Source organism: Physeter macrocephalus, chromosome 12 (genome assembly GCF_002837175.3).
Source record: "Physeter macrocephalus isolate SW-GA chromosome 12, ASM283717v5, whole genome shotgun sequence".
NCBI lineage: Eukaryota > Metazoa > Chordata > Mammalia > Artiodactyla > Physeteridae > Physeter > Physeter macrocephalus.
Window position 1 is genome coordinate 30,030,209 of NC_041225.1, and position 16,414 is coordinate 30,046,622.

The following is a 16,414-nucleotide window of genomic DNA, read 5'->3' on the forward strand; positions in this document are numbered from 1 at the left end:
GAGTTTGGGTTGTAATAAGTTTCCAAGAATTCCTCCGCATAAGCTGTTACGGAGGAGTCACAAGACGTGTGTGTGTGTGTGTGTGTGTGTGTGTGTGTGTGTGTGTGTGAAGCAGGAGCTGTGTATTTTCACAAGGGTTACCTCATCACTCCTTCCATCATAACACAGATGTCACTTTATTCAAGTGTTGTTTGCACCCAACTGACCTGTTGCAGTCAGCTCAGGTGGCCACAATAATACACCTTAAACAACAGACATTTATTTCTCACAGTTCCGGAGGCTGGAAGTCCAAGACCAAGGTGCTGGCTGACTGCATGCCAGGTGAGCAATTCCTGCTGCCCTCACGTGGCAGAGACCCCCGGTCGGTAACCCTGGGGAGGACTCGCCCGGGCTCCAGGCTCTGGGAGGGGGGTATTCCCTCTACTTGCCCGCCTGCCGGGACACCCAGACTCAGCAACTCCAGGTATCGCTTGGTTGTTATTTGTTTGCTTGCTTGAGTCTGTGGAGCCTTTTCCTGATGCTTAGATGTTCTGGATGTGCGTCTTCTTTCAGGGAAATGAGATGTGGCCTTACCCTGAGATCCTGTGATAAGAAAAAGTTCTCAGAAATACAGCCTGGCATCCAGCATTCATACACAGATATGACATGGGACAGGAAGGAAAGGGGAAGACAGAGAGTTGATACAGACCTTCATACACATGCAGGATGGGCACGTAGGAAGAGGAAGCTGCATTCTCCCATCCTAACATGGAACCGTGGTGTCAGAGCCATGGACACCACAGGAGTGAGGAAAGTATGAGAGCTCGGGTCAGGCACAAAGGGTGATGACCTAACGACACCAAAGGCAACAGCAGTGAACTGAGGTCTGAAATATTAGGAGGGGTTTGTCAGCTTTCCAGGATTAGACAACTGAAAGAGATTGAACGATCTCCTTAAAATAAAGTATCTTTAAAATCATAGCAGAATAAAAGTTAAATGCAAAGAAATCAAGTGGTTCTTAGAAACAAACAGAAACAAGAATCTCTAAAGGGGTCTCCAGGTCTGTTTAGGTCCAGAAAGGGTCTTTGCAGCTCCAGTTCTATTCTGAACTCCCATGGTCCCCCAGAACTGTCCATCCACAGGTGGTACCCAAGGCCCCATGGATCCTGGCCGCCCAGGACCCACCCTCCACCCTCATTTCTGGCGGACAAACCCACTGCCTTGCCCAACCAGATGACCCCTCCTGATGTGTCCTGGTTCTCCCCTGTGTGGCTGTGCTGGGGCTCTTCCCGCTGTTCACTGTGTCCGGGTCAGCTCTCTGGGAAGCAGGCTTCTGACATGGATGTTTCCTGGCAGGGGATGCTCTCCGAACGGCTCTCGTAGGGAGTGGGGAGAAGAGGGCCTGGGAGGAGGTTGCGATAGAGTTTCAGCTGATGGGACTTGGCTGGGACCCTTCAGGACTGTTCCAAATTAAGGCAGCTGAGCAGGCCTTTAACTCCCAATGGACGGATGGTTGGAAGCACTGCCTCCAGACATTTGGGTGAGGCGGCTTCCTCTGGCAGAGGAGAATTCCCAGGAAGTGAGTGGTCAACACCCCCTCGCTCCAGGCAGCTTGGGGAGTGAGTGCTGCCTGGAACCGTGGTTCCACGTTAGGATGGAAGAACGCAGGTTCTGTAGGCGGCTCTGTGCAAGGCACTCCAGCATCGACCTGTCAAATCTCAGCCAAACGCTGTCCAGTGGACGGAGCTTCATGTCCTGTTCCCCTCTCAGCCTTCATTGTAAACCTTTGAGACATTATACCACGCGGCCACACACATGAGGAGTGAGCTCCGGGCACCGCAATCTCTGTTCTGATTCTCGCCTGATTTCCTCACGGTGTCGCCTTTCTGCCTCCCTGACACCTCCATTCCTCCCAGGTTCCCATATTCTCTGGCTCCTGGCCGCCTGCCTCAAACGTGCTCTCACGTCTGAGACTTGACGCCTCATTCTACTTACCCGCGGCTGCACGTTGCCTCTCCTTAAGACCCACAGTGACTTACTGTGACTCGACAGGAGGTCTAGAACAAAGGCGTCAGTGAGTGTAGACCAGGTTTCCATAGCTTAAGACATGGAAGTGTACATTCTTCTGGGAATTACCAGAAGAATTACCTAACAGATGGTAACCCAGGGACCCAGACTGATTTCACTGTAGGGTCCAACCGTCTCACTAGGTGGCTGTGTGCTCACTGCGATGGGGACGGGCCAGGCCAGTTAGAGGTCTTGAAATTCTTCTCTGCTTCAGCTCAGAGGTGACAGGCCTGTGCACAGTCTGCTGAACAAAATGAGTCATGTGCCCCGTGCTACCTGCAAGGGGCTGGGAGATGTGGGCAAGTACAGAGATACTTAGTGAGCATCAAATGTCTGCCCACAATTAAGTCCCTCTAAAGTTGAATGTAACTTAGTCATTCCTTCAGAACTGGAAAAGCCTTTTAAAATTCTGTCAAGCCACAAGGGTCATATCCTAGTGATTGTTCCGGAAAAGCAATATAATAAAACGTGAAAATAACTGAATCAGCCAGGAACCTTGAGCAATAGCACCGTGGGTGTCACTAACTGGCAGTGATCTTGGGACCTCCAAGGGCCACTTTAAACCTCAGTGTTTCTATGTGTGAAATGAAAAGATGAGATTAAACTTTCTCTCTGGTCTAAATGTCTGTGTAGAACCTATGGCCTTTGCATCTGAGCCATATAGAAGTACAAGGTAGCAGAGAGTCCTGGAAGACAAGATTCATCTGTTTCTTTCGACAAATATTTATTAAGTGCCCAGAACTTGTTCTTACTGAGCTGGGGTTAGTGGTGAACAAGACAGAAAATGATTTCACTTTCTGAGAGCGTGCCAGAAAAATATCTTTACTTTTTTATTAACATGGGGACCCTTTTGCTTATTAGCATGTACTTTATCACCTTGGTATGACATTTTTATTTTTGTTATGAAATTATTCTCTAAATCGTAGTGACACATGGGCACGTTCTACCTACTTGTATTAGTGTGCTAGGGCTGCTGAAACACAATACTATGGGCTGAGTGGCTTAAACAAGAGAAATTTATTTTCTCACAGCTTTGGAGGCTAGAAGTGTGAGATTAAGGGACGAGCAAGGTCGGTTCTTCCTGAGGCCTGAGAGGGAGAATCTGTTCCAGGCCTTCTCCTAGCTTCTGGGGCTTAGCTGGAATCTTTGGCGATGCTTAGTTTGTGGAGGCATCACCTCATCTCTGCCTTCATGTTCCCATGGCGTCCTCCCTGTGTGCCTGTCTGTCTCGAAATTTACCCTTTGTGGTTTTTTTTTTTTTTTTTTTTTTTTTTGCGGTACGCGGGCCTCTCACTGCTGTGGCCTCTCCCGTTGCGGAGCACAGGCTCCGGACGCGCAGGCGCGGCGGCCATGGCTCACGGGCCCAGCCGCTCCGCGGCACGTGGGATCCTCCCGGACCGGGACGCGAACCCGCGTCCCCCGCATCGGCAGGCGGACTCCCAACCACTGCGCCACCAGGGAAGCCCTCGAAACTTACCCTTTGTACGAGGACACCAGTTGTACTGGATTAGGGCCCACTCTTCTCCAGTACGACTTCATCTGCAACGACCCTATTTCCACATAAGGTCATATCAGGAGGTGGTGGAGGTTAGAACTTCTACCTATGAATTTGGGGGACACAATTCACCCCTAGCAGTGCTGTTGTTAAGTGATTGCAAGGATGAATTTCTCCTTCACTTGTGCTTTCTTTCCTGAAGTTCTGTTTTTCTTCCTTAAGCTATCATGCTTTGTTTTTTTGACCACACACTTTATTGTGACAGTAAGGCAGTTTGGCTTTTTTTGCATTTTCTCTCCACGTGTTCTGGGAAAATGCCTGGAGCCTTGCATTTTCTCTAGCTCCAGGGGTCTTTGTACAGCAGAAGGCAGAGCTGCCTGAAGACAGCGTCTCTGGGTTCCTTATGCGGATGCTCCACCTGCGGAAGAGATTATCTGGGACATCTAGGCCGGGAAGGGAAGAGAGGAGGTCTTTGTGGGAAGGGAGGCAGGGGTTGGACATGGAAAGCTTTCCCAAGAAGCCCTGAGAGCGGCAGAGACTTGGCATCACCCTGCGAGGTGGGGAACCTCTCAGCTTCCTGTGTACCTGGAAGAGAAGCTGAGCACAGCCTGCTTGCAAGGGACTGCAGGGCTTGGAGAAGGAAGGGACTGCTGGATGGACAGGGTGATGGGCTGAAGATGACAAGTTACAGTCCATATCTCAGCACTGTAAAATCCCCCAGATTCTTGTGCTCCTCTAGGGAGAGAGAAATAGAACAACAACTGACATTTTGATTGCTTGCTACTCTAGAAATAAGGAACTGAATTTAAGTTAATTTTAAAAATTAAAGAAATGTGACGTTTTTACACTTTCAGAATGTGTGATTATGAATTCATACAGACTCCGTTGTCTAAAAATGTTCTGTTTTAAGCCACCAGTGTGACTCCTGAGCTTCACTCAATTTTCTATATAAAGGAGGAACTTCATAACGGACTTCCATTTCTCCAGCCTCTGGACCATTTATTTGCTGTGGCACTGATTCCCTGGCCTGTAACAATGTAGCACAGAATCTTGCCCTTAGTAGGTAATCAAAAAGGGGCTTGTTCAGAGAGTGAATGATGAGTCACATCCCCCACAGGCACAAATGCTTAGCAACAAAGGGTATTTTTTTTAAATGACCTTGACCTGACAAACCTCTGGGTGAGATGGTTGAGAGCCCGTGACCTGTGCAGAGGGTCAGTCGGACAGAAAACCAACCAGCGATGGATGGACGTGACCTTGAGAGACACTGGAGAGAACCAGGAAGGTTGCTCAGCGGCACAGCTCAGAGCAGATGACTCTAGTCTTTATTTATTGAGCACTTACTATGCTCAAGGCCCTCTGGGAAATTCCTTACAAAATTACTTCACTGCTGTTCTACAGAATCTCACAACCTAATAAAATCAGGCAGTGAATATCCAAAGCATGACGTCTAAGAGATGCCATGATCAGCATGGAGACAAACTATCATACAATTTCAGACTCCTGGAGATGGGGAAAGCAGCGATGGATTGGGAAGACTTCACAGAGAAAAACGACATTTGAGATGCAGTGTATGGCCTGCTGCAAACTGTATTGTCAATGATGGCGTCTTCTTTCCCCATCTCCCCAACAAAAATGATGTTATGAAAGACAAGCAAACAAACATGGGAATGAAGTCACACACACACACACACACACACACACACACACACACACGTCACTGCTTAAGGACTCAACGACTCAGTTGGGTAAGAAGTTGGCTTTGCACACCTCAGCCCTCTTCCTGCTAGCCCCCCCCCACCCCATTCCCATGCCCCCGCTAACCATACAAACATCTGCATCTCGGTATGGGCCCATACATCCTCCTCCCTGCTATCTGCTGTCATCCTTTCATTCATTTAATCATTCATTCATAAGCAGTATCACACCAGTACATTCCTGCTACCACAACCAGCGTATAGAAGGGGTGAATATATTTTCTGTGAAGCTCAGGCCTTTATGCAGAATCATTTTCATCTTCTGGTGAGAGGCTGGAGTAACCAAGTGTTGTTAGAATTCTTCCCATTGTGCCTTTTCCTTGAAAGATGACATTTGTACAAAGAATTAGACAAAGACATCAGAAGTGCTCATTCATATTTGGGGAGGAAAAATATTTACTGGAATAACTTCTCAACGTAGATGAGAAGATTTATTATGATTATGATTATTATTTTTAAAAAGATGGTTATGTAGTAGAGGAAGACAAATGATGCAGTGTCAAGATAGTTAAGAATCTTGCAGTTTGGGGGAAAATGAGACAAATAACAGCTAAGGACTATGGAATCCTTACAATTTTCCAGTTATGTTGAGATTGCTCTATGCATATTTGCCTTATTTAACCCCTGCCAAGATCTCGATGACCATCTGTATTTTTCAGATAAGAAAATCAAAGCACAGAGAAGTTAAGTAACTTGCTTAAGGTCACTGGGGCCGTAGGGGATGGCATTAGAACTCGTGTTGAAGAAAGCTCTGGTGGTGGGTTTTCCCATAGTTCTGGAGAAAAGAGTCTGTCTATTGAAGGAGGCATTCTTTCATAGGCACCAATAGGTTTTGTTCAGATACGCATGCCTGAGACATATAATTTAGCACTGGTGCAACTTCCAGCTACTAGAAGGAGTGGCAAAGAGAAATCTTACAGGAAAATTCTACCTTCAAAGACCTTTGGCTCTAACAAGCTAGAAACCCTAAGCATAGGAAGTCAACTGCTGTGCCTGGATCTCGGGAATCCCCAGAAGGGAAGGACCAGACAAGTTGCCTCCAGTTCTCCGTCCGTCCAAGCAATCAGGTAGTGGGATGCAAAGACATTTCACGTGATGCTGGCGTGGAGAGGCCCTCAGCCTTCACCTCAATGTCCCCACACTCCTGGGCATCAAGCCCGGGTTCTGGGAGCCCCGATCTGCTCTGAGCCAGTGCTCTTTCTGTCACCCGGGCTAAGAGTGTTTTGGGGTCACCCCTTTCTCTCCTGTCTTGCTGATCGTTTCTCCCCGGCGCATCGGCATCTGGGGCAGTCTTCTGGCTGCCGCCGGACGACGCGCCCTGTGCGCCTCTGGGCGGCGTGAGGTCCGGGTGGTCCTCGGGCACCGCGTGTCCCCGCGGGCCTGCGCGGCCGAGGGCGGGGCGCGGCGGGCGGACGGCAGGGGGCGCTGCGCGCCGGGCGGGGGCGCTCGCGCCGAGCCTGTGCTCCCCGCGTCTTTGTGTCACTCGGCGCCGCCGCCCACTCTCCCCCCGCGGGCCGTGCGCCCCGGCTGGAGGGCGGGCGGGAATAAAGGGCAACTCCGGGCGGGGCGGCGGACGCGCAGCGCGGACACCCGGCCCCGGACCGCGGACCTAGGCGCGGCGCGCGGAGCCCCGCCCGTGGCCGAGCAGGAGCGGCGGCCCCGGGGCCCCTGCCGCGCGGGACCAGGTGGGTGACGCGCGGCCCCTTTGTGTCGGCCTCGCGGGAGCCGGGCGCGGCCGAGGGGCCCGAGAGAGGTGGCCGTGCCGAGCCGGCCTCGGGCGCCGGGATCGGGCAGGGGCGAGGGCCGGTCCGCGCCCAGGGCGCCACCCTGGCCCTGCCCCTCGGTGGCTCCAGTGCCGCGGCCCCTTCGCGACCCCGCCCGCCTCCCCGGTCTGCAGAGCCGCGTCCCCGCGCTCCGGCCGGTCCCGCGGACGAGGTGGCGGCCCTGGGTTGGGGGCCGCGGGACGGACGACCGCGGTGGACGGGGTCTGGCGAGGGCGAGCCGCCGGGGCGCGGGGCGGGGGGGCGTCGGGAAGGCTCAGCCCGGCCAGAGCGGGCCGGCGCCGCGTCCTCCGCGGGGCACATCCCGGCGCCAGATGCCCGCGGCCGCCCGCCTCGCTCCTCCAAGCCGTCCCCTCCCCAGGGGCGCGCGGAAAGTTCCCTGCGGGTCTCCCCGCCCCACCCTCCGGCGGTGGCTCCCCAGCTTCCCCGTACCGTGCGGGGCTCCCAGCTCTGGGCGCTCCTGCGAGCCTGGAGGCTCAGGGTCGCGGGGAGGAAGGGGTGCCTCGTGCACCCTAATGATCTCCATAGGCAGACCTCTGGATGGGCACAACAGAAGTTCTCTCTGCCTGCCCTCTTCCCAGTGAGCAATTACAATAATAATAGAAATCTCGCTCAACAAGTATCCCAGGCTGGCCTTGTGCCAGGCCTAAGGCAGGCGGGGTGAGGGAGCCCCAGGGGAGTAGCCCCAGGGGAGTAGCCGCAGGGGGTCCTGCTGCCCTGCGCGGGGAGGGAGCTCTGGTCCCTGACCTAGAAACGGACCTCACATCTTGCTTTGAACTGTTGTGGGAGGAAAGCCTTTTTCTAGGAGCGGGCCTCGGGATCTGATAAGGACACATTCCAGGGAGTCTGGCCGGGGGCAGCTGGCAGATACGCTGTGTGCGGATAGTAAAGCGTGAGGCGGAAAGTGCGGTGTTGCGGCCACACCTGCCTGAAGAGCTGTGAGCTCTGTGAGTGCCCAGGAGGTAGAGGCAGGGCGAGGAGGGTCCCAGCTGCTGGGGAGCCTGGTACTGGGTCACAGCTTGAAGGAGGGGCAGGTTCTGGGTGACAGGAAGGGCCCCAGGCCAGAAGGAACTGCCCGGCGAAGGAAGGGGGAAGGGACACAAAGTGTGACCCTCGAACTTTCCCCCAGGCCTGCAGCCCAAGTGTTCCCTTTCCTCGTACTGAGACTCGGGACCTGGTCTTCTGCAGTTTTCCAGCACCTTTTAAATTTTTGCTTTTATCATTTTTTAGAGAGTGCAAAGGAATTATGCCTAGAGTGGTCAGATGAGGGTAGATCGTGAAATTCTGAATTCCAGGCCTCCTTTGGCCTTGATCCTGTGGCAGTGGGAACCACTGATGCTTTTGGAGAGTGAGCTGGGCCCTCATTTAGAGTGGTGAAGGCGGGGTTGAAGGATGGGGGCCGCACCTTACTGTCCAGTGTGGGGTGTGTCGGACTGAAGGCGTGGGCTCCCACCTGTGCCCCTTATCAAAGGTCAGGCGTGGATTCAGAACCTCAGGAGGAAACAAGGTGCAAATGACCTAATTTTAATGGGAGGGGCCTTTTCCAGATCCAGCACCACTGGGGTTTGGGAGTTTGTTTACAGAAGCTCTGATTCAAGTGTCAGGACGCTCGGAAGAGGAGCTGATGAAGGGAGAACTCAAGTGCCGGGGTCAGAGCTGCAGCCGGCAGATGATGGTATGGGCGCCCACGGGCCGTGAAGATGGGGGTACTGAAACCTGCAAGAGCGCTTTCCAATCCCTGTGTTTTAGAAGCGTGTTCCAGTGCCCTTACTTTGATCGAGTGTAATCCCTGCGTCCAGGTCTTCACCTGAGTTCAGGGCTTGGCTTGTGGACTCTGGGTGGCTTGGGACTCGGGAGGGACTGCCCACACTTCAGCTGAAGCTGCTGGCATTTAGCGGGTGAACGTGCCGCTGGGCCAGACGGCGGCAGGGCCAGACGCCGGGAGCCACGTTGCCTGTTTTTTCCACTGTGGTTCATAATTTGTCCCCACTGCCTTCTTTTGTGCACATTTCTCCTCCTTCTTGAGAGCCTTTCTCTCTGGCGTAGAGACAGGGGAAATCTGTCCCCGCAGACTGAACGTCACGGAGCTCGCTGGTCAGCACAGATCACCAGGCCAGCCGGCCCACTGTGACGGAGGACATTGTGGACTGGAGCGGGGAGGTCAGGGGCCCCAGTGACACAGAGGACCATGGCTGGCCTGGGCCTGGCATCAGCTCTCCCGACGGTCTGCTGTTCTTTCTCCTGTTCCACCCCGGAACTGGGAGGATGAAGACGTGTCAGCTGCCCTGGGGTCTGGTGGTCTGGAGCCCCTCAGACTCTTCCAGGGCATCTGGCCAATAAGGACCTCCCCTGGATCCCGGGGGTGTGGAAGATCAGAGGCAGCCCCGAGCCTGTGAGTAGAATGGAATGCTTCTGTGGAAGATGGACCCTCTCCGTATCCCCTTGGGTAGTTTCCTACCTTGGAGACCCGAGAACTGAGTTGAAGGTTCTTTCCTTTAAGACTGGAAAAGTCATGTGAGGCAGTCATTTCTGGAACCAGCCTCCTCTCTCCTTTGTTTCTTCATTACTGACACACATGAATACCTTTTCTTAATTAGATGAAGAAATTAAATGGAAGCAACTGTTCACATACCTGCTGGGGGTTCGGGCTGAAAGGCAGAGCTTGTACAACTTTCTGACCCAGCTCTGTGACCTTGAGCAAGTGTCTTAACCTCCCTGTGTGGCCCCACTTCCTTCAACTGTGAAGCTAAGGTGCTGGTCTAAATGATTTCCAAGATCCAGATATAAAAATGTGCTGCTTTAAAGGTCTTTTCCAGGAGCATCAATATTGCCAATGCAACCATTTTTAAAGAATTTTGCAAGGAAAATCATTATATATATCTCTGCTTTCAGAACAATGGCTTTTCTCAGAGATGATAATTTGAGAGATGGGCTCTGAAGAGGGTGGCTCCCTGGTGATGAGAGTCTGCATCTTCCTTCTTTCCTGGACTCTAAAGCCTGAATCGGATTGTGTTTCCTGAATGGCCTGTAGATAGACGCAGAGTAGGGCTTTCACCAAGAAGCAAGTGGACAAGCTGGATGCAGTGTTACAGAGAAAAAATAAGTTCCTGGATAGCATGAAGAAGCATGTCAACCAACATATTATAGTCTCCTGGAGTTTGGCTCCCTGGAGAGCCAGGGAACAGTAGGTGTTCATTTAGCGTTTTCCATCACCAGGTGCTGATAGGAAGTGCTCTGTGTGCTCGGACCCGGTTCTTACTTGGCCCGTAGGACAGGCATCTCTACTGTCCCCAGCCTCCGGAGGTGAGAGGGACAAGGAGAAGTTGTGGCGTCCAAGGCCAGGTACGTGGTACATGTTGAAGCTGGCATGGAACTCAGAGTCCCGTGGAAAAGGATATCTTCCGTGACCTTGAGGAGGCTACGGTCTGGGGTTCGGAAGGTAGCCAGTCACAGATTGTTCTAGCGCTGGAGTCGGTGTGCGCCGTGCAGTGAGGCATGGTGAGCAGTCTGCCCGCTGGAGCCATTGATGCCGGCTAGGACCTGAAGGATGAGTCCCGGTTAACCAGGCGAGTGAGAAGGTCAGGGTCAAATTCCGGGCCCGGGAACAGCGAGAAACTGCCCGGGGTGGGAAGGGAACTTTGGGCCGGCACAGTGGGGCTGGGCCGCCGTCCTGCTGGAGGGTGGCCCGGCTATCTCTGAACCCTGTTCAAACCGAGCTCCTGGGTGCAACGCCGCTGCTTTCACTTCTGGAAGCCTCTGGACCATCCCAGCAGTGCGGGGGACTTTCGTTCTTTGGTTTTGGAGCCTCTGTCCTAGAAGTCTTCCCTCCTTCTCCCTTCCCGCCCGCAGTTTCCTTGGTAGAGGAGAGAGGCTTCAGGGAAGATGAGAGGAAGCCCAGCAGCAGCCATGATTTTTACAACCCAGCGTCGCCACGCTCTGTCTGCGGGGTCACCTGAGCAAGGCTGCTGTGATTCCCCAGGGGATGGCAGCCGGGCCTGCAGTGGGGAAGCTCCGAGCTGGAAGTGAGCCCCGGTGAAGGATGGCAGTGAGACTGGGGTCACCCCTGCTCCTGCCGGCTCCGCCCTGCAGGCAAGAACCCGGGCAGAGCCGGTGGGGCAGGGACTTCCAGACCCAGAAGATGGAACCCTATGATATGGTTGACCTGGGACACGTTTTGGCCTCCGAAGGGTCAGTTTTCAAACAGTCCTTTGAAACAGAGCATGTTTGATGCTGAGGTGGCAGCGTTTAAAGGTGGTTTTTTGGAGGGAGGTGGGCTGTGCAGGCTGCATCGAAGGAGGACAGGATGCCTTTCGGACTTCCACTGACCCACTAGCCACGCAGGTAGCCAGGGAGCTGTTCCTTGACGGTCTGTCTCTGCATCTGGGATGTGGTGCCTGGCCAGCGGCACGTGGTGTGTGCCTCCTCCCTGCTTGTCCTCTGTAGCTGGCAGGTCTGCAGGCGCTCCCATGTTCCAGAACAGCCCTGCTGGCCACCCCTTGCTGCCCCCTCTGCGGGGAGGCTTGCCCACACACCCTACAGGAAGGGCAGCCTCCTGGGCGGAGAGGCTGCTTCCCCCCGCCCCCCCCCCCACCCGCTCACGGGTGGGAAGTGCGCAGACCTCTGCATTAGGGGCCTCTTTGACCTCAAGGTAGAACAGTCTCTTCAGTAGGTGTTCTGAGGCCAGAATCACGCAGATATTGTTTCACTTTCCCGGGACGATTTTTGTGGTTCCCGGTGGCGTCCGCCTCCAGGCTCACCACTGACCTCTTGTCACTTTCCAGCTGAGACACCGTTGCTTGTTAAGTCACGCATGTGCCCCTGGATCGAGCTTCTGAGATTCTTCCCCACTTGGTTCCAGCCCGTCTTTCCAGGCTGATCTGTCCGCAGCTTCCACACGTAGGCCCTGGAACATTCTCCCACCACCTCCACCTGCCAAATTCCTAATGGTCCTTCCAGGCTTCGCACACGTGTTGCCTTTTTCTTAAAGCTGTGGGGTCATCAACGCGGGAGCCGTGGAGGCTGACTCCTCCAGCACTGGCGTCTTGCAGATGAGAAAATGCAGGCGCGGAGCAGAGAGGACAGAATGGCAGACCTGGGGCTCCAGCCAGGCCCCTTTCCTTCCGGGCCCCAGCCTCTTCTTTCTCCTGTTGAGCTGGGAACCTCTTCTCTACCAGGTGTTTCCACAGCAACATTTTTTCAGAACCTGTAATTGCACTTAAACCTCTCTAATCTAATTTTCCTGTAACTTTATCATTTCTTTTACTAAATTATAAGCTCTACGAGGGTAGGAACTTCTTCATGTTTGCATTCCCTATCGTGCTCTCTCTAAATGAATTTTTGCTCTGTGATTGAATCCAGGATAGAGAAACCTGGTTCAAAAAGGAACCTGAGGCAGGTTATCGACAAGGAGATGGGATCAGGGTTCGCATTCTGTTCTCCAGCAAAGATCTGAGCAAATCGAGAGATGCTTTCTCTTTGGGGAGGTCAGGCCACAGAGCAGGACACCGCAGGATGTGTTCACGAGGATGTCGGGGACCCGGGGCCGAGGGTGAGGCTCCATCAGCCTCATGAGTCTGGATCTTCTTTCTAATGGGAGACAGAGGTGCTCTAGGTAAAGAGGTGGTCAGGGTTCCTGGAGTGTTTGCCAGGTTAACGTGGTGGGGACCCTCGAGTCACATGGAAGAACGGAGCTGTTAGAGGTTCTGTACCTACAGGGCATGTACGATAATCCATAGTGGTGAGCGTCTTCTCTGTCCCCGAGGAGTCTGTTTGTTGAGTGCCTTCCCCTCTGCTTTGGTGCATGGGGCCAGTTTGCATTCAAGAGCATCTTGTAGGCTGTGTGTTCCCAGAGCAGCAAGGCTTGCAGACACCCTGGGGGGCTGGCTGTTGGTTATGCCATTAAGAACATAAAGCAACAAACGGGCCCATAAATTGATTTTTCCTGACACCCTGATTGGCACACGGTACTTCTTGGTTCCACATGCATGGCTCATAACAGTCCTAGGACAATGGAATACAAAGAGCTTCCCAAAGGCTTTCAGAGCTGGCGCCTCGGGAGCTGAATTTGTTGGTGGAAACTGTATATTTCTTCCTAATCGCTTGGCAGGGGTGAGGCGGTGTCAGTGCTGGTGTGGACCAGACAGAGCTGGCTGTCCCTGCTGGGATTGCAGTTGCTTCTTCTTCTTTCTTCTTTATGTCCCAATGAAGCATTAGCCTGAGATAGTGGGAGGTAGAGCGGTGGGTGGGCTGGATGTATGAGAAAGAAGAAAAATGGTATCTTTAGTCCCTCAGCTCGTGGGACCCTAAGAAATTGCCTCTGCTTCCGTGTTTATTCTCCCCGCTCCTCCTAATCTCACTCACCGAGACCTTCCTAACTTCCCTCTTGTCCTCAGGCAGACGTGTGATGCTATAGACCCGGGGTTTGTGTGCCCCCCAAGTTCGTATGTTGAAACCTGACCCCCAGTGGGATGTTGCTAGGAGGTGGGGACTTTGGAAGGTGATAGGTTTAGATGAAGTCGTGAGGGTGGGGCCCTCATGAATGGGATTAGTGCCCTTGTATTGATAAAGTAGACCCCAGAGAGCTCCCTCGCCCCTTCTCTGTGGGAGGACATGGTGAAGACTGCTGTCTGTGAACCAGAAATGGGTCTCACCAGACACCAGATCTGCTGGCGCCTTGTTCTTGGACTCCCAGCCTCCAGAACTGTGAGGAATAGATGTTTGTTGTTTAGAGGCCACCAAGTCTGTGGAATTTTTGTTAGGGAAGTCTGGATGGACTAAGATAAGCAAAATGGCTTGTCACCAGTCATATTGGGGGTAAACCCACTCAGCTGATCATCTTCAGAGACCCTTATAAGGTCATGTTCCCAGACTCTGGGACCTAGGAGTTCAGCATTTCATTTGGGGACACAGTTCAGCCCATAACACACATCTCCCAGTGCCACGCAGTACATGTGCGTATGTCCTTGTATGTTGCTGTTTGTCTGGCCAGCGACACAACACTCCCTGTGTCCTCGGTGACAAGCCGTGGAAGGGGCTGGTGGCTGGCCTTGGTTCAGCTGCTCTGACAACCCAGGGTCTCCTGTGTCTGCCCCGTCTTGCCCTGGACCCCGGGGCCAGATGGCTCTCCAGGCTGCACTCACATCCGTGTTTAGGTAGCCGGAGAGGTGGGGCAGTTGGTGTCAGATCCATCTGTCTTTCTTTATCATGGAAACCACCCTTTCCAAAAGCACCACGGCTGCCTCTGTTTCTGTCTCACTGCGCTGGGCTGGACGGCAACTCTGGGGAGTGAGAGAAGCTGAGAACGTGAGAGACCGCGGGAGCAGGGAGAGCGTCCCCGAGTGGACGGGACAGGACAGAGCTTCCGGTGTGGTGCGTGGCTAGACTGTGATCTAATGCGACGTCTTTGCCGCTCTCACTTGCTCTTCTCCAAAAGGCAAGAATCCATATGGGATGCGATCCAGACCACTGTGCACGTGGCTTAAATGTTCTTGCTGTCTCGCCAGTGTAGTGCAGGCACACCTGAATCTCCCGTGGATATTTGTGGTTTGGGGGTGCAGTGAGGGCCAGGAAGTCAGTCCAGTCTTGTTCGTTTCTGTAACCCTCTAACACCTGGCACACGGTGCCTGGGACATGGTAGGTGCCCAGTAAATATCTGTTGAACTTAGTAGGCGTCTTTTTCCTTCAAAGACGTTGGAGTCCAGAAACAATCTCGTCATCCCTTCTTCTTGTTCATTCATTCACTTGGCAAAATGGTTTTGGTTCTGGGGGTTGGAAGGCAGATTAAGGGATAGACAGTGAGGGTGAGCCGTGGGCGGGGGGCGGGGGGACTGGTGAGGCGTTTCTAGAGCAAGATAGGGTGTGCTCTTCAGTAATCAACAGGACGGACAGGTATCAATCTCGTGAACTTGTGTAATTTTGTAAATTGCAGTTTCACTAAAAACAACCACTTGGGACACATAGGAATTGCCATGGAGCAACACCGCTCGCTCTCCATTTCTCCTATTTGTGAAATAGCTCCAATGTAAGGTGCATGCTTTTTAACATGCTCAATAAATATTTATTGAGCCCTCCTCACCCTAGGCCAGGTCCTGGGCTGTGGAATGTGCAGACGTGAATAAGTCTCTGAAGGAAATGTTTTCAGTTTGTCCTTCAATGAATGTACCCCTCCTATAGCGGAGAGGCTGGGAACAGTTCTTATCTGTTAATACTTTAATCACTCCTAGGATTCTTTTCCTTTGGCCTGAAGCCATGCTTCCTTGATAGTGACCTTGTTTTCTCCCTGTCCCCAGCCACGTGCAGCTGGTCCAGCCTTTGTCCAGCTCGACTGCCTGCCCGAGGGGGCCGCTGGTTGGAGGCCTTGGGCTGTGTCCTGGGGCCTGACAGATAAGGCCTCTCTTTGGGGACCCCTTCCTGGTACAGCAGGAGCAAACCAAAGGCAGGCAGGCAGAGGGGAGTGCAGGCGGTCCGGGGAGGTCCGGGCTGTCCAGGCAGCGGCCACTGGCCCTGTGGGGCTGCTGAGCCCTTGAAACTGTGGCCGGTCCCACGTGAACTGTGCCCTGAGTGTAGAAAGCATCTGGCTTCCAAGATCTAGTGTGAAAAACAGAATGCAAGATATCTCATTAATAACGTTGAAGTTGATTACACGTTGAAATGATTTTAGTTTGGCTGTACTGAGTTAAATATATTACTAAAATGAATTTCCTTTGCTTATTTTTACTTTTTTTTTTAATGTGGATACCAGCACATTTAAAATTACCGATGCGGCTCTCCTGATATTTCCTTGGACTGATGGTCCGAAGGGACTTGGAGGGGTGAGTTTCTTTTTCAGCTGACAGACCTTGTGACCAGCCCAGCCCTGCCCCCTTCTAAAACCTGGCCACCCTGGGACTCGGCACTGGTGGGCTGGCCTGGAGCGGGTCTGGGCCTGACTTGTGTGGAGTTTACTGTCACTGGAAGGTTCTCTCTTGAGTTTAGTCCTGGATGCTTGAGATTCCTGCCCAGCTCGGCCCATCCTCTTCTCTGCAGCCTTCGCTCTTCAGATTCAAGCATTCCACTGAGTCCACTCAGTACCAATTCATATGCAAGTCCTTGGACTTTTATGTGTAATGTGTAAAAGGAGGGGCTCGCCTTAGATGAACATTTATCTTTACAAAGCTCCTTGATCATTGAAATCTGCCTCGACTGTCAACTTCCGGCCTCGGGTTAATGGCCGCGAGCCCTCTTGGTTTTCCCTCCCAAGTCCCCCGTGGCTCACAGTGTAAAAGCTTTGCCCTGGGACGTCGGCTCCTGGCCACCCGCTGTCGAGGATCAGGTCAAGTACATCCACCAGTCCTCCA

The 16,414-nt window shown here is 53.1% G+C and overlaps 1 protein-coding gene across 5 annotated transcripts in view; it reads left to right on the forward strand.

Annotated features, from left to right (window-relative positions):
- The first annotated feature begins 6,895 nt into the window (after positions 1-6,895).
- The window catches only part of RNF144A (ring finger protein 144A), a 114,006-nt gene continuing 104,487 nt past the window's right edge, over positions 6,896-16,414 (forward strand). For 2 of the 5 annotated variants that reach the window (XM_024119091.3, XM_028496887.2), the window contains exon 1: positions 6,896-6,983. The gene's annotated coding sequence lies outside the window, so the exon portion shown is untranslated. Of the gene's footprint in view, positions 6,984-10,404; positions 10,422-16,414 lie in introns of those variants that run through there. The other 3 variants (XM_028496886.2, XM_028496883.2, XM_028496884.2) reach the window with 3 other exon arrangements.